Source organism: Alexandromys fortis, unplaced genomic scaffold (assembly GCF_014885135.2).
Source record: "Alexandromys fortis isolate MF-2015 unplaced genomic scaffold, M_Fortis_MF-2015_v1.1 scaffold_65, whole genome shotgun sequence".
Lineage (NCBI taxonomy): Eukaryota > Metazoa > Chordata > Mammalia > Rodentia > Cricetidae > Alexandromys > Alexandromys fortis.
In genome coordinates this window covers 4,161,353-4,184,200 of record NW_026067986.1, presented here as the reverse complement: position 1 = coordinate 4,184,200, position 22,848 = coordinate 4,161,353, and the positions used below count along the sequence as shown (strand labels likewise).

At 44.1% G+C, this 22,848-nt stretch overlaps 1 protein-coding gene across 2 annotated transcripts in view; it reads right to left on the bottom strand.

Annotated features, from left to right (window-relative positions):
• Hecw2 (HECT, C2 and WW domain containing E3 ubiquitin protein ligase 2) overlaps positions 1 to 22,848 on the bottom strand; it is a 304,844-nt gene that overhangs the window by 259,872 nt on the left and 22,124 nt on the right. The gene's annotated exons all lie outside the window — the stretch shown is intronic.

Here is a 22,848-nt window from a genome sequence, read left to right as displayed (position 1 = left end):
TGGCACATATCGGGACTGGCTAGCCCCAGTAGGACCAGGAACGCTATGAAGATCTGAATAGCCGGGGCTTTGCAGGGGGCCACCGGGAGGAGAGGCCAGTGATTCAAAGTGAAGCGTAGCAGGTGAGCGGAATGACGAGACAGAAATGTTGGGTACCCATGTCATTGGTTGTGTATTTACTTGTGTGTGAGCGTGCATGCATGTGTGCACGTTCCCGTACACGTGGCATGTGCATATGTTTCCACCGTGGCATGTGTAGGGAGGTCAGAGAACAGCTTGCAAGAAGTCAACTCTCTCCTTTAGCCTTAGGCTGTCAAGCTTGTGGCAAGGCCCTTGTCCACAGGGCCATTTTGTTGACCCTGGAAGGCTTTTTTTTAAATGACATTTACTTATTTATTTTATTCATTCATTTACGCGTGCATGCATGCACACGCACACGTGAGGGGTGGAGTGGGGATGTAAGTGTGTGACAGTATTCTTTAATGCCAAGGTCCAACTATGCCTGAGGCCAAATAGACTTGGAGCTTTCCCTTAGGAAAGTCAAAGTACTCTTTTGACTTAAGCCACTTTTAAGTCAGTATCACATCTTGCAAAAAACATCCGCCCCCCTACACACAAAATCTAATTGTCACATAAAAATCCTAATCAACAAAAAAGGAGAACTATTCTATGTAGAACTTATAACAATGCATCAGTCTAACGTGGCAACTGTATTGGTATTTACTCCCCATGGCCGAGGCTCATCTTTTTGTGTGTGACAGCTCACCAATCCCCCTAACCACTGATCCATTCTCTCCTAAGCCCTCTTTCTGTATTCAGCCAGCCGAACGGGGGCCGTAGCTCTTTGTCTGTGCTGTTACACAGCAGCTTGAAAGTCTGCCACTCAGCAGGCATCAGATTCCCCTGGTCCCAAGTTCTTAAGGGGATGCGTCACCGGATCCCAAGCCTGAGAGTAATTGAAAACCTCTTAATAGATTATTACATTCTATAGTGCCCAAGAGGACTCATAAATCCCCTGAATTGAATGCGATGGATTCCTTTTAGTAAATTCTAGCATTAAAAATCACTACTGGAGCAAAATGGCACACTCATTAGCTTCCAAGCGTCAGGAGAGAGACTCATGCAGCTTTCAGTGAAGGAGAACACGCCGCCAGCTCTCGTATTAGTTATGTCTCTTGCTGCTGTGACCAAAATAGATGACAAGAGGCGACTTCAGAGGCAGTGGAAGGAAGGAGGAGCCACTTTGGCTCACAGTTCAACAGGATACAGTCCAGGGCGGCTGTGTAGGCACAGTGACGGCCATGTGAGAGGGGCTCACATTGTGTTCACAGCGTGGGAGCAAAGAGACTCATCCTGATATCTGACTTGCCTTCTCCTTGTATTCAGTACCAGACCCCAGGCCAGGAAACAGGGCCACTCACACTTAGGGTAGGGTCTTTAGATCCCAGTTAACCCAATCTAGAAACACCTACATAGACACAGCCAAGATTTACCACCTACATGGCTCTAGATCCTATCAAGGTGACAGTGTTAACCACACTGCTCATGTGTTGACCCTAGGGTTCTGTCACCCGCATTTTTTTTTCAGGTACCAAGAGTTGTTCCTAAGAAAAAATCACAGAACAAGGCAAAAGTGTGTGCATTTGGGTGTTTAGTTCCTATTACAACTGCTGGTTGTACAAATAAAGGCTTTACTATATTCCTTCCCTGTTTCCTTGTAAGCACAACTCTTGTTTATGGTTAGATTCATTGAGGATTACCGCCAGGGACACTTCCCAGCTCCTAGTCCCAATCACCCGGTTCCACGGGGAGAAGCAAACTGTCATTGTCTCCTAAGTAGTAGCACCATTTATTTATGTGTTCCCTCCACCAGCCTTTTCCCCTGGGTGACTGGGTGAGGAGTAGAGCAAGCATCTGGCAGATCATCTAGAAGCAGGGCTTGGAAGAATGTAAATAACTACACTTGCCAGAGTTCTACCCAACTATATAGCCTGTGGCTCTTTTGTTACCGCGTGGCTTCAAGCATCAAGGAAAACACTGCAGGCTTTAGAAATGCGGTATCTTGGCCAGGCATAGCGGTACTGGCCTGTAATACCAGCCTTCAGGAGGCAGACACAAGAGCGCCATGAGCTGGGATCCAGTCAGGGCTACATGGTGAGACCCTATCTCAACGAAGCAAGAAGCAGGGTACTAGCATCACTTCGAGGACAGAGACCTCGCACATAAATTATATCGTGCAATGTCACTACAGCTGTCTGACTCGGGGCTCGGGGTCTGAACTAAAAATGCGACCTCTAAACTAGCTGTGAGGAAGACCATCACCTTGAAGCTGGCCAAGAAGAGAGATGAGCTAGACCCCAGGAGGGAGAGAGGAGAGGGAAATGATTATGTAAGTCAGTGTAAGACTTCCTTAAGTTTGTAAATGCATCATGTACCAAAAGAGCTGTCAGACAGACGGGAGACAAGGGTGGGGCGGGTAAAAACTGACACTCTAGAGCAGAAGAAGCCAGAGACGAGCAAAGGTTGAGAGTCCTCAGAGAAGGGAGCCTACAGTACTGTAGACAAAGAACGGGACCTGAACGGAACCAGAAGCAAGGGTCAGGAAGTCTTACATGGTCACACACCCCCACTAAAAATATAGTGGCTGGTTGGGTGGTACAAAGACTACATTAGGATACGATGTCGTTTTCCCTCTCTTCACAAAGACTACATTAGGATACGATGTCGTTTTCCCTCTCTTCACAAAGACTACATTAGGATACAATGTCGTTTTCACTCTCTCCTCCTAACAGGCAGTGGCAACTGTCAGTTAGGAAACACGGCTATCAAGACTGGTGAAAGCCCGGTGCAGGGGCACACACCTCTAACCACAGTGCTTGGGAGGTGGTCATCTTCTGTCGCGCAATGAGTCTGAGGCCACCATGCACTACCTGAGATTCTGTGACTCGCCTAGAAACCCATCAGGAGTGCCTCGCCATTCCGGGAAGGGTTACAGCCTGCACATCCAAAAGGCTGGATTCTGTACTCGGCTGGGATTGGCTAGCAGGATTTTGGTTGCCCAATGTCAACTGTGACTTCCCCCTGAATCCTGTCTCTACGATTATGTCACAGTTCTCTCAATCAAATCTCTTAAGCAACCAAAGAACACCTATCAACTCTATTTTCTATCAAATTCACAAAATAAGCCATAGATGTATTTTTGTGCACTCTTACAAGGAAGATTTATGCGTGGGGTAGAATTGTTGCTGCGAGATTTACAGTCTTTACCTAACCTTAATTACTGCCATTATTAGTTGTGAGTATAAATTCAGGGCTGCGTGCTACAAACTAAAAGGTCAAGCAGCTTGGGTAAGAATATTTTAATATTTCACATTGAATGGTGATTAGTAGATAGAGATTAGTAATCCAGACTTCAAAGGCTTCCACTTCTAAATCCACATCCTCATCTCCAGTCTCACCGCAGCAGGAAGAAAGAACAATGGAGGACGCACCCTTCCCATTGGCTGCACTTTATCACGTGATCACAAATGAGTTTCAAAAGAAAGAAATCTGGATGCCTACAAGAGCCAGCTGGACTGTGACTGAAAAAGCATGGGATAAAACCGGACTCTCTGATCATGGCGAACAATGAGGACTGATGAGAAGCCAAGGTCAATGGCAAGGGGTTCTGATCCTACTTCATGTTCCGGCTTGGTGGGAGCCTAGCCAGTTTGGATGTTCACCTTCCTAGACATGGATGGAGGGGGGAGGACCTTGGACTTTCCACAGGGCAGGGAACCATGACTGCTCTTTGGATTAGAGAGGGAGGGGGAGAGGAGTGGGGGGAGGGGGGGAAGAGTAGGGGGAGGCGGAGGGAAATGGAAGGCTGGGAGGAGGCGGAAACTTTTTTTTTCTTATTCTCAATAAAAAAAAAGAGAGAGGCAGGAAAGGACGGAGCTATGCTAATGTAAACCATCCTGGGTCTTCTCTCCCAGAACTTGAGGAAACTTAAATGGAGTCAATCTCTGGATCTTGGATGACTTTCATTTGGTAAAGCAATTCACTCCTTCGATAAAACCAAGGAGAAACAAGTGATGACATCATGCAAAAGACAGAGGTTTACAAAGCAAAGCTCTTTTGACTTAAATTTTGAAGTCAAGGAATTTTCAAAATATATATGTTCGATTAATCCGATTAACCCAGCAGCATTTATAATCAAACATCTTTTAGCAGCTTTTGCTCCTTCCTCAGCCATCAAACAATTTAAAGACAACACAGTAACAGACAGTGTACAGACTCTCTCTGTATTTTTCATCTTTATGTGCTCTATTTTAAACTCTATTTCTTGTATTTTTTTTTATTTTTGGCTTTCTGAGTGTTTCTTTGGGGCTGAGCGGCTGCAGGATCAGGCAGGACAGAAACCTCGGTCAACATTGACCTCTTCCACTCAACGCTGTAATGTTTAAGTAGACACATTTAAATGGTTTCAGTGACCTCTCTACGCACCTGAGCCAACTTAGGTGCCATTTTCCAAGCCCACTATTGATGTGGGAGTGTCATATATCAATCTGTTGATTTCATTGGTTAAGCAATAAAGGAACTCCTTGGCCCTGATAGGTTAAAAGATAGGTGGGAGGAGTAAACAGGAGGAAGAGGAAGTGAGGTAAGACTCTGCTCTGCTCCCGGAGAGACTCGTGTTCTCAGAGACACACGCGATGAAGCTCCGACCCAACATGGACATAGGTTAGAATCTTCCCAGTTAGCGCACCTTGGGGTGCTTACACTCATTACTATAAATGGGCTAGTCCAGATGCGAGAGTTAGCCGAGAAGAGGATAGATAGAAATGGGCCAAGTGGTGCTTAACTGAATACAGTTTGTGTGTTGTTATTTCAGGCATAAGCTAGCCAAGTGGCCGGGGTGTTGGGGACGCAGCCCCGCCGCTCCTATTTCAACACACTATCTCATTCGTTTCCAGCATCCCCACCTCCTTCAGTGTCTACACCAAGGTCTTCTCCACACAGAGAACTCATTCTGACTAAATGTTTATCTTACAGTTTTCATTGCAGGGGGGGAATTGTTGTTTAAACATTGTGTAGACAAATCATAACCTGAGCTATTTTCTTTGGCATACCTCCACAACTCCCCCCATACAGGCCCAAAAGACACTAACAGAGAACTTTATCCATCCAGCCTGATATGTTTCAGACAATACAGAGCCGAGTCCAGACTGGACTGGCTCACGCACCCCAGCGAGCTGTATGAACAGCCAGAGAAAGGAACCTAACAGCTGTCTGAGGGGACAGGCATTTGATTGGCCTGAACCCTCGTATCAGGGAAGGGGGAAGAATCTTGAGCCCCAGAATATACATCAGGTAAGGTTCTGGGTACTCAAGAGCGCCATATTGGCCCACTTGGAATGGTTGCTATACAGATAACGGGAAGATGGCGTCTTCCCAAGCACTCAGTCAATGAGAAGCAGGGGGTGGAATTTACTTCGGCCAAACTGCCATTGTTTGGACTGGCACAGACTCTGCAGAAGTCAAAATAAACCGCCTCAGTTTTGTAACTAGGAGTCTCTTGAATTTGCTGGCCTGGAGGAAGGTCTGGTTTCTCACATCAAAGATAAGGAATTAACATACACACAGATAGTAGCTGAAAGAGGGCAGTCTATTAGGCAATGATGGACTTTCAAGGGAGGAAGTGGGCTAGAGGAAAGAGAAAGCTCACGGACTTAAGAGCAGTGCTGTACAAAGGTTCGAGGCCTTTTTCTTTCTGCCACTCAGCAGGCTTGTGTCGGCTCATCTGCATGTCACGGGTGTTTCCTGGCGTGTTCTATTTTATGTAATTCCAGATACACCTTCATGCATGGCATGTCTGCTGACATCTTGACTCTCTGCCTAGGGATGTGCATTCTGGTGTGAGAAGGAACGACAGTCACCTTCGGACACTCTGGAGGGCCTCTCTGCCTACGCTACACTACCGGTTAGTCTCATTGATGAGTGCGCATCTTCCCTCTGAGTTATACCCATGCCTGCAATGGAATTCTGCTCTGTTGCTAGAAATTAGGCCAGAACAACAAGATTGACCACCTCAGTATTGTCTCTGCAATGCTTGTTGTGTTTGTTTTTATAAGTCTGAGGATGGAAACCAGTTGCTTCTGCATGTTAGGCATACACTCTGTCAATCAAGTTATATCCCAACCCTTCTGCCCTTCTATAGAGAGTGTATGTGTGTGCATATGTGTCTGTGTGTATATGTGTGCATGTGTGTGTGCGTCTGTGTGTATGTGTGTGCATGTGTGTATGCATGCATGTGTGCATGGGTATGTGTATGTGTGTTCATGTGTGTGCGCATGTACATGCGCACGTGTGCATGTATGCAGGTGTGTGTATATGTGCATGTGTGTGTGTTGTGTATGGGTTGAGGAGGTTAGGTGCATGCATACAGGACCTTAAGCATACCAGACAAACTTACTACCCAGGTCACATTCCTAGTTCCATTGTAAAGCTCCTCACGGCGCTAGGAATCAAGTCCATGAGCCTTTAATGTTAGGTGAGGGTCTACCATTATCCTCTCAGCTTCATCTTCAGCCCCACCTGCCCTCCTGCCTCACCCCTACAAAATGAGTTGCGGTTGGGAGGTTCCAGTGTCACCCTAGATACGTGTCTATGAGGTAAAAAGGAACTGGGTGAAAAGAAGGGTGGAGCCAGGCATGCTGGCCACACCTACAGTCGTCTCTGCACTGGGACATCAGCGTGAGGATGGCAAGCTCAAAGGTTGCCTGCACCATGCGGTGAAGCCTCGCTTCATTCCCCCCTAGAAAAGGGAGCTAAGGCATTACTATATGTATGCAGTCTTCACTACGTTCAATAAAACAGCTTTTCTTTCCAAAATTACCATTAATTGATACCATCTGAAGACAAAACTCACCCTGAGTCTAATCCACAAAGACGACCTACTGCTAACATCCCAACACAGATTCCTTTAGAATTTTACTTTTTGCTCATGAACACACAGGAAAATGGATACAAAACTATATAGCACGTAAAATGACAATATTAATACTATTTTGTGACTACCTTTGTACCTTAAAAAATATACAGTGGTTCCATCCCTGGGCATTCAAACACACACATGAAACTCAAACCCAGTCCCTCTCCATGAGCTTTTTTTAAATAGGCAATTGGGCGGGGCAGTGGTGGGACACACCTGTAATCCCATCACTCGGGAGGCAGTGGCAGGTGGATCTCTGTGAGCTCGAGACCAGCCTGGTCTACAAGAGCTAGTTCCAGGACAGGCTCCAAAGCCACAGAGAAACCCTGTCTCGAAAAACCAAAAAAATAAAAAATAAAAATATAAATAGACAATTGGGCTGTGCAGGGATAGAGTCCAGAGCCAGAATGTTTATCGTGCATTAAAGGGTCATGGATTGAACTGCTAACACAGTAAGGACTTTAAAAAGAACTTTTAAAATTAGAATGAGGAGCATAGATAGAGGCTGGTTTCAATCCTTAGACATAAAACAAAACAAACACAAGAAATATTGCAGAGACAACACTGTGATGGTCAATCTTGTTGTTCTGGCCTAATTTCTAGCAACAGAGCAGAATTCCATTGCAGGAATGGGGTATAACTCAGAGGGAAGATGCACACTTAACGATGACAATAACCAGTTCTTACCCTGTGCCTTGGCAATTTGTTTACAACTTAAGAGCAGACACAGTAAGCAATAAAAAAATAAAATAAATGAACTTTAGTAACAACCATGAAGATTAATAAACGCAAGGAAATTTCTAAGGAGATGATTGACAGCTTGAAACGCTTCATATTTTATTTCTGCCATGGACACAGGACAATAAGGAATATTCAAACTTTCTATTAGGCTGAAATCTGTCTTCTTCTCCAGTAAGAATCCCATTGCCTTCAAAGACAACGAGGAAATTAAATGAAATCCACATGTCCATCCCGTCACAGCAAGCCAAGGAACTGGTTCCAAAGGCTGAGTAAGTTAAGGGCCATTTCTAACTTTACTTCCAGGACTAAAGTATGAGTCTCACAGTGAACGCAACTATGTTATCTCATTTTATGGCAAAGTAACATAAAACTTCTATCCAAGGATGGGGACAAGGGACAGTTAAAAGAAATACAGTAATGCTACACTACTTTCCAGAAACATTGTATGATACCCTAAAAAAATCAAGCTGTTGTTAATGAGTGACAGATGCTGGAAAACAGTTACTTTCTTTATTCTGCTCTAGGAAATTATCTCAGCTACTGCTTCTGCTGTGAAGAGACACCTTGAAGGCAACTGACAGAAGCAAGCATTTAACTGGAGTTTTGCTTACAGTTTTAGGGAGCTAGTCCATGAGACTCATGGTGGAAGTGTGGTGGCAGACAGGCAGACATAGTGCTGGAGCAGTAGCTAAGAGTTTACACTCTGGTTCACTAGCAGCAGGCAGAGAGAGATAGAGATAGAGATAGAGATAGAGATAGAGATAGAGATAGAGATAGAGATAGAGAGAGAGAGAGAGAGAGAGAGAGAGAGAGAGACTGAGACTCAAAGCCCCCAGTAACACACTAACTCCAATAAGACCACACCTCCTAATCCTTCCCAAACCTTTCCGCTAATCGTGGACCAAGCATTCAAACATAGGAACCTATGAGGGTCATTCCTTTTAAATCACCCTAGAAGAGGAAAGACTAATGTCTGTAGACATGACCTAACAGAAGTTGGCTTCTATTTATTTCCTAAATGCTATTCCAGATGATAATTAAAAGCATACAAATGTCTGGCTTTCATGTGCTTCCTAACGTGTGTATTTCCCCCTCCAACACACGACACAAAGACAAACTTCCATCCCTGCAGTTTAAGTCACCCAACCGCAGCAAGCGGAAGCTTCGCTTAAATGTTTGCGGCAACACGATTATTGATCTCTTTTAAACTTAGATGGAATTACTCCCTGATTTGGGAGGGAGTGAAGATGAGCTGAAAAATTATACCAACTTTTAAGGAAAGAAAATGTTTAGTAGTCGTGTGTTATTTTCATAAGCCTGTGCCATCCCACTGCAGAATCCAAATCGTGCCTCAAATTCTCTCCCTGGGCCAGCGGTGACATCACGCCAGCTGCACTCATTCTCACTCTTGGCTTTCTTTTCCTAGCCATTCTTGTTGTTGGCTCAAGTCCTCTCTTAACGTTCTCCGCCCCTCTACTTTTTTGATGGTCTTCCCTGTCTCACCCTGCTCTCCGAAGTTCCTTCAAACAGCACCCCAAGCCCAGCCTCCCTCTACGGAGCTGGAGCAAGCAGTGGCTGCCTTTGGGAAGTGGGGTGCAAGAACTGATGGTTCAGCCCAGAATGTCACAAGGCATGGCCATGTGTCTTAAAACAACCTGGAGGAGAGATTTACGTTCTAACCAAGCTCAAAAGATTTATAGCCACAGAAGCTGACCAACATTAGGTTTGGGCCAGGCACATTTATATTCTCCCAACAAAGGAGCCCTCAGGCCCTTGGCTGCCTGGAAATCCTTGTGAATTTTCTCCAGGCAGATTTTTTGCTCCACTTGAATGACAAGCCTTTCTGTTCCTTGTCTTCAGATTTCCCAAACAACCTTTACTCTGTCCCACTTGCAGGAAATGACCCAGCCTCCAGCTTCATAGAAAACACGGATGCCGCATAACCAAACAAGTCTGACTCTTCAATGACAAGTACAGAAGACAGAAGGCGGCACAAGACAGCGCCTTTCGTCTGCCTGGCGTCACCTGTCAATGCCCACCGCCATCACCTTGAGAGGCAGATGAAAACCCCCTCCTCCCTCTTCCGTGAGGCTGTAAGGTCTCTTAACTCCTGTGCCTGAGCCCCAGGCTCCCCCTAGGCTTCCCCTGCGTCCAACTAAGTCTCTGCTCCTTGTCTTCATTGGGTTTCCCTTGAGTAAAAAGAGAACAGGTCAGAATGGTAATGAAGAATAGAGTTGTCCTTTATCTTCAGAGGATCAAGAGAAATACCTATCAGGTTCAGCCTCAGACTGCAAGTGGTAGGACCCTATTAGCATGCCATAAACCAAAATCCTTTCCAGTTGGCTACCCTACCTCACCAAGACTATGTCTATTACATAGCCTGGCTAAGACCGCAGAAGAGAGATGGCCAAGCCCTAAGCTCCAGAAACGCTGGGTGGCCAGGACCACAAGGAAACAAACATTTCTCTTGCTCATGGGCTCTGCCCTCCCTATCATGTCCTCCTGAGAAGCAATTTAGATCAGCTGGAAGTTAACGACTGCTTTTGCCGGCCCTAGGAAAACATTCTTCACACATTTCTTCTCCAGAAATATCGTTCTGTTCAGAGTCTTCCCGACAGTACGGATCACACGCGAGAACTCGGAAGATGTCACAGAATTCAAAGATTCCTTCAGCGGAAACATATCGTGTCTCTGGTTTCTGTGTAACCTGCCAGGACACAGAGGCAACTTCACGTCTATCTACTCACTCAGCCAACTCGCGGAAAGCACCAGGTTCTGCCCTAGGTTCGGGCGGTGAAGAGTAAAATGGAGACGCTGCTGCTCACGGAGGAGAGGAAGCCGATAAACAAGGAAGCAGAGCATCGCTCATGGTGATGCATGCTTACATTACACCAGCGGGCAGAATTACGGGTCCAGGCACTGCCAGGCTCCCTAGCAGGAGGAGCAGTAACCGAGGAAACACCGCAGACAACTGAGGCAAACTGCTGGTGCCGGATGCGTTTGCACTTCTGCTTGCAAAAACTGCTGTCTGGAGAAACCTTTGGGGCCTATGGCTCGCCAAATAAATGGGTGTTTCTTAAGAGAAGTCTATACTGAACAAAAGGCATGCCTCACACACTACGTAAGGTTTTTATTCTTTGTTCAGGCTATTACAGTGTGGGCCAGCCTCAAGCTCACAATCCTCTTGCCCCAGCCTCCCGAGTGCTGAATTCCAAGTATACAACAACCGCTCCTGACTCGCTGCGTAAGCTTTGGCAGGAAAGACCGTTAACCTGAATCATCAATATCCAATACACATGAAGCCTCATTCCCACAGAACCAGTCTGCAACCGGTAAAGCAGGCGCATCCCCTAAACAAAATGATGCAGAGGAAGTCTCCAACCGACACAGCAGACACCTTCCACAGACAGCCCAGTCTCTCAAGGCTGGGCACGGTCACACATACCTACAATCCTCGGGACGGGGAGCAAGATGATCAGGAGTTTGACGCCATCCTCAGCTACACACCGATTTCCAGACCAGTCTGCGGTAACGCAATCCCTTCTCACCGAACAGAAATGGAAGAGGGAGAGAGGGAGGGTTGGAGGGAGGGAGGGGAGGAGAGAGGGGATCCAAAGTGACTCAGGAGCCAAGAAGATGGTATCTCCACGTTTTATTATGAGACTTTTTAAAAAAATTTTTTTTTGACTTCTGACTTATGGCGGCAAAACTTGCATAACGCCATGATTTATGGTCCCCGTTTCATTATCCCATCCGTGTCTTCAGAGTCCTGGAAAGTTGACAAATGACTCCATGACCTATTTAAACTCTGTAAAAAAAAATATTTGCTAACTATAGAATTTTTGAAGTGCCCAGAGCTAACTCAAAGTACACGGGTGGCAGTCGAACAAATAGAATTTCCTCCACCTCTTCAAAATATGTGTCCTGCCTTTCAGAATCTGGGCCCTACCTAGCAGGGAAGCAATAACTGAGATTGCTGTTCTGTATCAATACCTTTTCTTTTTCCTGGTACTAATTCTGCTTTAGTTTCCATCAAATGTATGCCCCAGCATGCAATGGGGCTAGGGCCACTCTGAGCCACAGATAATAAGTTATCACTGGAAAAATCTTACCCAGGAAAAACAATGAGCTACAGGCCCATTAAAGCACACAAAATTGTTGACTCGGAAGCGACTCTTAATGCCTTTGCGTGGCACAGAAATAAATTCCCCCCCTTAAAATATAGCCAAGAGAAGAGACCAGAAAACCCCTGTTTTAGACGACAGAGCCACGACCAACAAGGTAAAGCAGAGCTGATTGCAAGCTATACACAGCATTGGTCCTCTCCCAGAGGGTTCCCATTGCTAGGTGTCTTTGCTAGCTTAGTCTTGTAAATTCCACGGAGATCAGTTACCTTCAGTAGTCATTTCTTGTATCATTATTTACCTCTCCTTCTATTTGTGCTAATGTGAAACTAAGGGCTACTGCTTCTTTTCATCTTAACTGAGGTGAAACCAACAGATAAAAATTGCACATACATGATATATACCTGCTATACTGACACTCATATATAGGATGGAATGCTTATTATAATCAAGCTAATAGCACTCCCATCCCCTCACATATGTGCCTGTCTTTGTCTTCGGGATCTCAGCGAGTAAGCTTTACTCTCTAAGAAAGGTCTGAGATGGCCAGGTATGGTGGTAGACACCTGTAATACCAGCACTGGGGATCTGAGGTAGGAGCAACCTGAGGTTCAAGGTCATCTTCAATTATATAGGGAGCCTGAAACCAGTTCAGATAAGAAACCCTCTCTCAGAAAACCATTAGAAAAAAAAGGGAAGTTATGAACATATGAAGTGTTTGTAACAAGGCAGGCATAATAACAGAGACCTAGAATCCAAGCCCTCACAAGGCTGAGCTGGGAGGAGCGCAGCAAGTTCAAGGCCAGCCTGGGTTACACCCTGAGCTCCAGTTTGGTGTGGGCTGCACAGTGAGACCCTGTCTCAACAACAACAACAAAAACAAATTCAAATACATTGTACATTATTAAATAAAGTCACTGTGTTCTCTATTAAGTCTTCGGGACTCTTTAACTTATGACTAGTAATTCATCCGCTGGACCACATTTCAACTCTCCCGTCAGTGAGATCAGACAGGATTTTTCCTTCGGTGCTGGTTTATTTTACAATGTCCTCACTTAGATGAACTGCCTAATAGGCAGCCTTTTGGACTCAGAATTGACAAGCACCACCATTGAAGAACTGAATGAGGGTCTTTCCATTTAAAGTTTGTGACTAAGAAATTGAACCAAAATAGATTATATAATCCTAAAGCAGAGACAGCCATATTAACCATAGCACACACACCAAAAGTGTAAAGGGGTAAAAAAAAAAAAAAAAAAAAAAAAACCTGACTAGGGAACAATGAATATCTAATTTCTATTGAGAAACTTAGATTGAAAACTAAAGAAAACATTTTCTGTATCCCTTACTATGAGTTGGCAGCCGCAAAAAAATAAAAACTTTTCACAAATCAATACCCTCTCCATGATGTGAAAAGCTGCGGACGGCAGGCATAAAATGACACAATTTCTAACTATGGAAAAAGCTCAAATCATTAGAAAATAAAGGAGAGTCTCACAGAAAGTTACAATACCACAATAAACTGCATGTCTACATCAGCAAGGCATTTGTGTCTCCTGAAGCACTCTTATGTATGGTATGGTCATCATTCAAGTCTTATTCGAGTCAACCACACTGCTGAGATTTCATGGGTACAACATCTTTTCTAATGCGCGAAACAATCCCACACCAGTTAGGATCTAAAGGGGTATTTTTTTTTTGGGGGGGGGGGTAAACTTACAAAACACCAACCGTCAGGAAAGGAGCCTAGTGGCTGGAGCAGGGGCCAGAACCAAGCGCGGGAACCAAGCGCAGGAACCAAGGGAGCAAGCCTAGGCTTGTCTCTCTTTTTTGAAGAGAAATAGACCAGACCACGCCCCAGTGGGCTGGTATTTCAGCGGCTATTGGGTGAAAGAGCGAAACAGCGCTCCCGCAACAGTTTTCTAGTCTAGAAGACATTATCTCAAAGCAGGTGCCTTGATCCCCTGACTGTTGTAATCTTTCCACCCACTCTTCCAGAGGGAAATGTCACAAGACCCCATCCAGAGATGAAGAACAATGGAGGATGCCGACATAGGGAGAAACAGTTCACTCCAGTGACAAGACCCCTGATAGATGATCCCATCCCAAGTGGCAACCCCAAACACAAGTAGACTTAAGCAACACTAGCAGGGTTCAGTAGGGTGTGTATGCACACGTGTGCACGCGTGCATGTGTACAGCAATAATAACTACAGAAGAGGACATGAAGCCAGGCAATGGTGGCGCATGCCTTTAATTCCAACGCTCCAGAGGCAGAGGCAGGTGGATCTCTGTGTGTTCGAGGCCAGCCTGGTCTACACGGTGAGTTTCAGGACAGCCAGGGCAGTTACACAGAGAAAACCTGTAAAAAAAAAAAAAAAAAAAAAAAAAAAAGAAGAAGAAGAGGAAGAAAAGGAGAAGGAGGAGAAGTCATGAATCCAAAATGGAGTGGGGGGGAGGAAAAGAGTTGAATGGGGAGTGGGGAAGAGGGGGAGGTAGGAATGGCATAAAAGAAAGTTCTACTAGCATATGAAATTCTCAAACATATTCAAATTTATTTTGTAAGAGTCATAGATGCCAAAGAAAACGACGAATGTGACAATGTCAGCCTCCAGTTAGGGCCCTTCACAGTCCATGTCCTCCCCACTCATATGCCAGCCCTCCCAATGTCCACGAACATTAGAAAACACACCAGAGATGGTACATTCCTAAACCAACATTCCTACAGATAATCTAAGAGTAAGCAAATACCTGAACTTTACACAGGAGGTGGCGGTGGCTGACAACTTCCACCTCAGGAGCGAGACACTTTATCCACTCCTCACAGTGCTGAAAAAACTCGGGAACAGAAAATCTAATTGCCTTTTTCCTATGTGTGTTATTTACAAAAGCTGGTTTTACTGATGATGTTGAAGACAGACTGGAAATACAGAGGCAGGATAGATGAAGAGCCACAATTGGGTCTTTCTGTTAAGACTTAGGAAAGACGATGAATAAATGAGCACCCAGCCCTTACACTGTATCCCCAGGCAGAGTGGAGTGGGCACACCCAGGAGTTACATTGTATCCCCAGGCAATGTGGAGTGAGCACACCCAGGAGTTACACTGTATCCCCAGGCAGAGTGGAGAGGGTAGACCCAGGTTTTAGCTATTACAAACAATGCTGCTATGAACATTGTTGAGCACATATCCTTGTGTATGATTGAGCATCCTTTGGGTATATACCCCAAAAAGGGTATTGCTAGGTCTTAAGATAGATTGTTTCCCAATTTTCTGAGAAATTGCCTCTGATTTTCAAAGTGGCTGTACAAGTTTACACTCCCACCAGCAATGCAGGAGTGTTCCCTTTACCCCATATCCTCTCCAGCATAAGCTGTCATCGGTGTTTTTGATCTTGGCCATTCTGACCCGGGAAAGATGGAATCTCAAAGCTGTTTTGATTTGCATTTCTCTGATGACTAAGGATATTGAGAATTTCCTTAAGTTTCTTTCAGCTATTTTAGGTTTATCTGTTGAGAATCCTCTATTTAGGTCTATACCTCATTTTTTAATTGGGTTATTTGTTCATATATAATGACAGTTTTCTTGAGTTCTTTGTATATTTTGGAGATCAGCCCTCTGTCCGATGTGAGGTTGGTGAAGATTTTTTTTCTATTCTGTAGACTGCCATTTTGTTTTGGTGAACATGTCCTTTTCTCTATAGAAGCTTCTCAATTTTAGAAGTTCCCTTTTATTAACTGTTGCCCTCTCAGTGTCTGAGCTACTGGGGTTATATTTAGGAAGTGGTCTCCTGTGCCAATGCGTTCAAGTGTATTTCCCACCTTCTCTTCTATGAGGTTAAATGTGGTTGGATTTATGTTGAGATCGTTAATCCATCTGGACTTGAGTTTTGTGCATGCCAATAGACATGGATCTATTTTCATTCTTCTACATGTTGATATTCAGTTATGCCAGAAACACTTGTTGAATATGCTTTATTTTTTCCATTTTATATTTTTTGCTTCTTTGTAAAAAAAATCAGGTGTTCGTAGGTGTGTGGATTAATAGCTGAATCTTTGATTCAATTCCATTGGTCTATTTTTATGTCAATACTTAACTGTTTCCAGTACTTCAGCTCTGTAGTGGAGTTTGAAGTCAGGGATGGTGATTACTCCAGAAGTTCTTTTATTGTACGGGATGTTTTGGCTATCCTGAGTTTTTTGCTTTTTTGTGTGAAGCTGCGTATTGTTCTTTCGAGGTCTGTGAGGAATTTTGCTGGCATTTTGATGGGCAATGCATTGAACCTATAGATTGCTTTTAGTAAGCTTGTCATTTTTACTATGTTAATTCAATCTACCCAAAAGCATGGGAGATCTTTCCATTTTCTGGTGTCTTCTTCAGTTTCTTTCTTCAAAGATTTAAAATTCTTGTCATACAGGTCTTCCACTTGCTTGGTTAGAGTTACTCCAAGATATTTTATGTTATTTGAGGCTATTATGAAGGTGATGTTCCTCTGATTTCTTTCTCAGCCCTTTTATCATCTGTATGAAGGAGAGCTACGCATTTTTGTTGTTGTTGTTGTTCATCTTGTATCCTGCTACAATATTAAATTATTTATGAGTTGTAGGAGTTTCTTGGTAGAATTTTTGTGGTCACTTATGTAAACTATCATACCTTTGGAAGTTTCACTTCTTTTCCGATTTGTATCTCCCTTGATCTTATTGCTCTAGCTAGAACCTCAACTACCTTATTGAATAGATTTGGAGAGAGTGAACAGCTTTGTCTTGTGCCTGATATCAATGGGATCACTTTGAGTTTCTATTAGTTTGATGCTGGCTGTTGGCTTTCTGTATATTGCCTTTATTATGTTTAGGTATATTCCTTGGGTCCCTGGTTTCTCAAAAACCTTTATCATGAAGGGATGTTGCATTTTGTCAAAGGATGTTTCAACATCTAATGAGATGATCATGTGTTTTTTTTTCAGTTTGTTTATAATATGGTGGATTACATGACAGATTTTTGTATATTGAAGCATCCTGACATCTCTGGGATAAAGTTGACTTGGTTATGGTGGATGAATTTTTTGATGTGTTCTTGGATTCAGTTTGCCAGTATTTTATTGAGTATTTTTGCGTCAATATTTATGAGTGATATTGGTCTGTAATTCTCTTTCTTAGTAATATCTTTGTTAGGTTTGGGTGTAAGGGTAATTATAGCATCATAAAAAGAGTTTGGTTATGTTCCTTCTGTGTTTATTGTGTGGAACAATTTGAGGAGTATTGGTATTAGTCCTTCTTTGAAAATCTATCATACTATATGTCTTGATCTCGGTTTCCCTCCCGCCACTTCTCTCCGTTCCTTGTCACCTCCCCTCCCATCCAGATCTACTCCCTTTAGGTCTCTAATTAGAAGATAATGGACTTCTGAGAAAAAAAACAATCAAACATGACAGAATATTTTTATAAGATAAAACAAAGAAACTATCACATCAAATCTGAGCAAGGGAAACCAAGAGAAAGAAAGGAACCCCAAGAGAAGGCACAAAAATCCGAGACCCACATCTTCACACATTTCGAAATCCCATAAAAACACTAAACTGGAAGCTATAATATATGTGCAGAGGACCTGGTGCAGACTCCTTCAGTCTCTGAGTTTATCCAAGCCTTCATCAGTTGATTCAGAGGGCCTTCCTCTCCTGGTGTTTTCCATCCCCTCTGGTTCCCACACTCCTGCCTCCTCTTCCATGAGCTCTGAGGGGAGGGGTTTGATGGAGTCATCCCAATTCAGAGCTATGTGTTCCAAGGTCTCGCTCCCCCAACCCTCTGCATAATGTCTGGCTGTAGGTCACACCTACAGGAGGAAGCTTCTGTGATGGGTAAGGCACTGATCTATGAATATAGCAGAATATCATTAGGAGTCATCTCATCACTGCTTTGTTTTAAAGGACCGGTCGTATCCACTTTTATCCTAGGTCTCTGGACTACCCAGCCCCCAGTTCTTGGTCACCCAAGCGGTGTCGGCTCTGGGTTCCATCTCACAAAACAGTCCTTAAGTCAGATCAGACAATGGCTGGATAGTTTGATGTCAACTTGACATACTGTGGTAGTTACCTGAAAGGAGGGAACCTCAATTGAGAAGAATCCTCCATCAGATCCAGCTACAGGCCATTTTCTTAATTAGTGGTTGATGGGGAAAGGGCCCAGCCCATTGTGGGTGGGGCCACCCTGGGCAGGTGGTCCTGGGTTCTGTAAGTAAGCAGGAAGCAGCTTCCTCTATGGCTTCTGCATCAGCGCCTGCCTCCAGGCTCCTGCCGTGCTTGATTTTCTCCTCTCACTGATTTTGGTGATGGACTAGTCTATGGAATTTTGGGTGAAACAAACCCTCTCCTCCCCAAGTTGTTTATGGATATGGTGTGTCACCGAAGCAATTGTAACCCTCACTAAAACAGCTGGTTACCCCCCCACAAACTTTGTGCCACCATTTCCCTAGCATATTTTGCAGGCAGGACTGGTTGTAGGTCGAAATTTTGTGACTGGGTTTGGTGATGGTGTTTCTTTTTCGGTAGCCTGCAGGGTACCTTCCCATACCAAAGACAGTGGTACATAGGGAGGAAGGTTCTGTGTAGGCACCAGCTCAACTTCTCCATCTTCAGCGAGCTGTGTGGGTGTTTTCTTAGGAATGGAACCCCACTGACAACTTGTGAAGAGCAGCCTGGTACCTTGGCTGGGTTGTTTGGGGATTTCAACGGGACACCTTTGGCCAAAACTTAACTGGCTGCACCCCAGTCACATGACTGAAAGATTGGCTTGATGACAGGAGATAACCAGTTGGGACTCCTTCTCTCTCATTACTTGGAGAAACGCTAGAATTTTATTTCAGTCACAAAAGTTGACTTCTAAAAGCAAGGACTTTTCAACAACTACAGGAGTTATATATGGAAGCTAGTTTGAAAGGGTACTGATATTCAGATTTGACACGTTTAATTATAGACTTCATGAATCCATATTAAGACAGGAGGGAGGCCATGAGTAAACCTTGCAGAATGCCATCTATTGGATAGAAAATGACTACTGAAAACATTAGAAAATAATCGCTGGCAGTTGTACTTTGATGGGCCTGGGCAGGAACCATCCAGGAAAGCCGGAAGTACCTAGGGAAGATCAACCAGAGCAGGAGGCTCACTAGCGAGCCCTCCAGCTCCCTTCTGCAAACCAGGAAAGGATAAATGGGCATCTTTGTGATGATCCTCTGGGTCACCACTCAAGCTTGCAATCCCGCTGCATGGTCACTTTCTCGTGGCGCGCAGCAAACGTTATTTATTATACCTCCACTGCCTTCCTGCCAAAACCCAGGAAATGCAGACACACCTAAAATATTTTACAACTGCTCTAAACTTGTCTCACAGATAATCATAATGCAAAAGAACCTAGAAAACCAAAAGGGAGCAACAAAGAGAAAGAGGAGGAGGGGTCAGAGGGAAGGGTGGTTGGGGTGGAATATTCCAGTGTGCAAGATAGGCTTGTGTGAAATGTCCTTGTGTAACGTAACACCTCGTACATTAATTATTCACAACAAAAATTTAAATTAATTAAATCAAAAGCAAATTTAAAATATTTTAGGTAGCAGCAAGAGGGAAGACAATAAATTCAATGCACAACCTTTGAATCTAAACTATGTTACAGGGTAGTCTAATATAAAATACATATACGATGACACTATCAAAGTATGATTAATTGGATTAAGGTCCAACAACAGTAATAATAATATTAGGAATGGTGGGATAATAATTTTGTTCTCGGAAAATGTAAAAGCATTTGAAGTAATGTTTCAGAATACCTCCAGTTTATGCTTTAAATGTTCAGAAACTAGACATGCATAGATAAAGAATTAAAGTGATAGGTTACTGATGCCAGGTTGGTCGACAAGAGTATTCTTTCTTTTCCTTCTTCTAATTTTTCATGGAAGTTTTTTTTAAAATAATAGTTCAGGGAAGAGAAAAAGTTTTAATTGAAAACACTCATAATATTTTTGCTTATTTCTGCTTAGCCTTATTTTTCCTGTAAACATTTGTATTCTAGGGAACACAGGGAGGAGGAGATGGTTCAATGGGCAGAAAAGCACTTGCTGCTGACCGTGACAACCCAAGCTCGATGCACACATGGTGAAGACGGAAAAAAATTGACTCACTTGACTGTCCTATGACCTCCACAAGTGCCCACAGACAGACGGACACACACGCACACACCCATGCATGTGAACACACACACACACCCTAAACAAACTCATGTAAATCGTTCATTAAAATAATTAAATACACAAATTTCTATTTGTGGTTTTTAATTCCTATACCCTGCCAGTTCCAGATCTGGTTTAACTTCTCCTTGGAGCTTGGTAGCGATTATGGGAAGTTCTACACTGTGCATTCAGGGGTCCATATGTATATAAACCATAATAAAAATACATTTAAACATGAAATTGGGCATCACTAAAGCCTTGCTATGCACCAAAGAGTAGGTGGTATGGTCTTGTCTTGTCCAGACATTTCCAGGACACGGTAGGTGGTCATTTCTGGGTTTGTGCCTTGAATTTTCTCCCTAAATCAAAGCTGACTTTGGCTGACTATGGTCACCACCCACCAAATCCACAAGAAAGTCCAACCGGATGAAAAGGCTAGTGTCTGGAGCCACCCTGCCTCTGTCTCTCCAAGTTTCAAGATCGCCTCATGGCAACCCACAAAGACAGCCAGGAGTCATTATGGAGGTCAAGGAGGAAGTACCAGGAGCTTGCAGGTTGGTAAGAACTTGGTCTAAATTCGGGGAATTCAATCTAAAGTTGCTGATGACAAAGCAGATGGCGCGCAGATTCTCTTTCGTCATTTTGTCCAAAAAGAAAAAAAAATTGCAAACCAAGGAAAGATTCTTATGTAACAAGTGAAGCTTTAGAGACGCTAAATTTAGAAAACAAAATTTCTAACTTCACAAGTTTAAATTAATATGTTCTTTTTTCTTTAACTTTTGTTACATATTTGTTTTGTAAGTATGTACATATGTGTGTGCCTGGGGCGGGGAGGGGGGGTTCACACACACCATGATTTGCCTGTCAAGGTCATAAGACAACTCGGGGAATTCAGTTCTCTCCTTCCATCTGTGGACCCTGAGATCAAACTCAGATTCCCAGCCAGGCTTGGCTGCGGGCAACCTTTCCTTGCTGAATGTGCTGGTTTGACTAAGATGTCTCCCATATTCTTGGGGACTTGAACCCTTGATCCCTCGTTGATGACACTGTGTGGGGGAGCTTAGAAGGTACAAGTACTCTCTTACTTTGACCCTTCCTTGATTTTATAAACCTTTTAGACAAAGTGTAGTAACACAGGATGAGCTGACGGCAGCCACCAGCCTCCTGAGTAACTAGGACTTCACGATGAATTTGGCGCGCAGCGATGGACAAGCCTCGCCCGCTACGCCAAGTTTTCCGGACTCTTTCTCTTCAAACTCCACATTTTAGATTTCTTCCCGCCCCATTTTCTCTTTTTCATGGCAAGTCTGCACGAGAGTTATTAATAATAAACTAATAAACACATCCTGGAGTCAATGTTGACGCTACCTTGAAATTGCCTCCGCCAAAGAAATGAATACGCTACTTTTTGAGATAGCCGCAGTTAACTCTTAGTACACTGAAGAAAGCAATGAGAGTCTTTGCCAAAGAATCACAGGAATGGGCTCAAGCCCAGCTGCTGTTAAGGTTCTTGCTTCCCTACAGAACCTCTATGATGGGCATCTAGGGTCTGCTTTGCCTTTCGCTGTCTTCCAGGCTCTTGGGATGGCCTCCTAAGTCCTACTTACAGAATTCAACTGTTTTTCTAGTTTAAAGTTCCCAAATTGTCCAAATTCCTCCCGAAACCAACACGGCCAGACACTTGACAGCTGTGGCAGTTTGAATGTAAACACCCCCCACAAGCTCATGAGGCGTGGTATTATTGCAAGGTGCAGCTTTGCTGGAAGAAGGGTATCATGGTGGGGTAGGCTTTGAAGTCTCTTTTGCTCAAGCTTCTCTCGGCGTGACACTGAGTCAACCTTCTTGTCGCCCACAGGATGTAGGACTCTCGGCTATTCCTCCAGCACTACACCTGCCTGCATCCCTCAGTGTTCCCTGCCGGGATGATGATGGACCGAACCTCTGAAACTGGAAGCCACACTTCAATTCAGCAGTGTTTTTCCTTCTAATGGACTTCGGGAGTTCAGCCCGGTGTTCCACTGCGGGTCTCTGCCTCTGTTTCCATCAGCTGCTGGATGAAGGTTCTATGATGACATTTAAGACAGTCATCAATCTGACTACCTGGCAAGGTCAGTTCAGGCACCCTCTCCTCTATGGCTTAGGGTCTTATCTGGGGTCATCCTTGTGGTTTCCTGGGAATTTCTCTAGTGTCAGGTTTCTTGCTTGCCCCATAATGGCTCCCTCAGTCAAAATATCTCTTTCCTTGCTCTCTGTCTCTGTCGTTCCTTCCATCTTATTTATTTTCTTCCCTCAAGTTCTATTCCCCCCTTCTTCCTGCTCAACGGAAGAGTGGGAGGAGTGAGAATATGAGCAAAGAGGTCAAGGCCATGATGGGGAACACCTACTGAAACAGTTTACCTGAGCTAATGGGAGCTCACCATCTCCTGCCAGACATGGCAGAAACCAGCATAGGACCAAACCAGACCCTCTGAATGTGGGTGATAGTTGCATGGCTGGGGCAGACTGAGGGGCCACTGGCAGTGGGACCAGGATTTATCCCTACTGCTTGTACCGGCTTTTTGGAACTCATTCTCTTTGGATGGATACTTTGCTCAGCCTAGATATGGTAGGGAGGGCATTGGGCCTTCCCCAAAGCGATGTGCCTTACCCTCTCTGAGGAGGGGTGAGGACAGTGGGGGAGGAGGGTAAGGTGGAGAGAATGGGAGGAAGGGAGGGAGTGGGAGCTGGGATTGGTATGTAAAATAAAAAAAGAGATACTTTGTGTTCTTTTTTTTTTTTTTTTTTTTTTTTTTTTTTT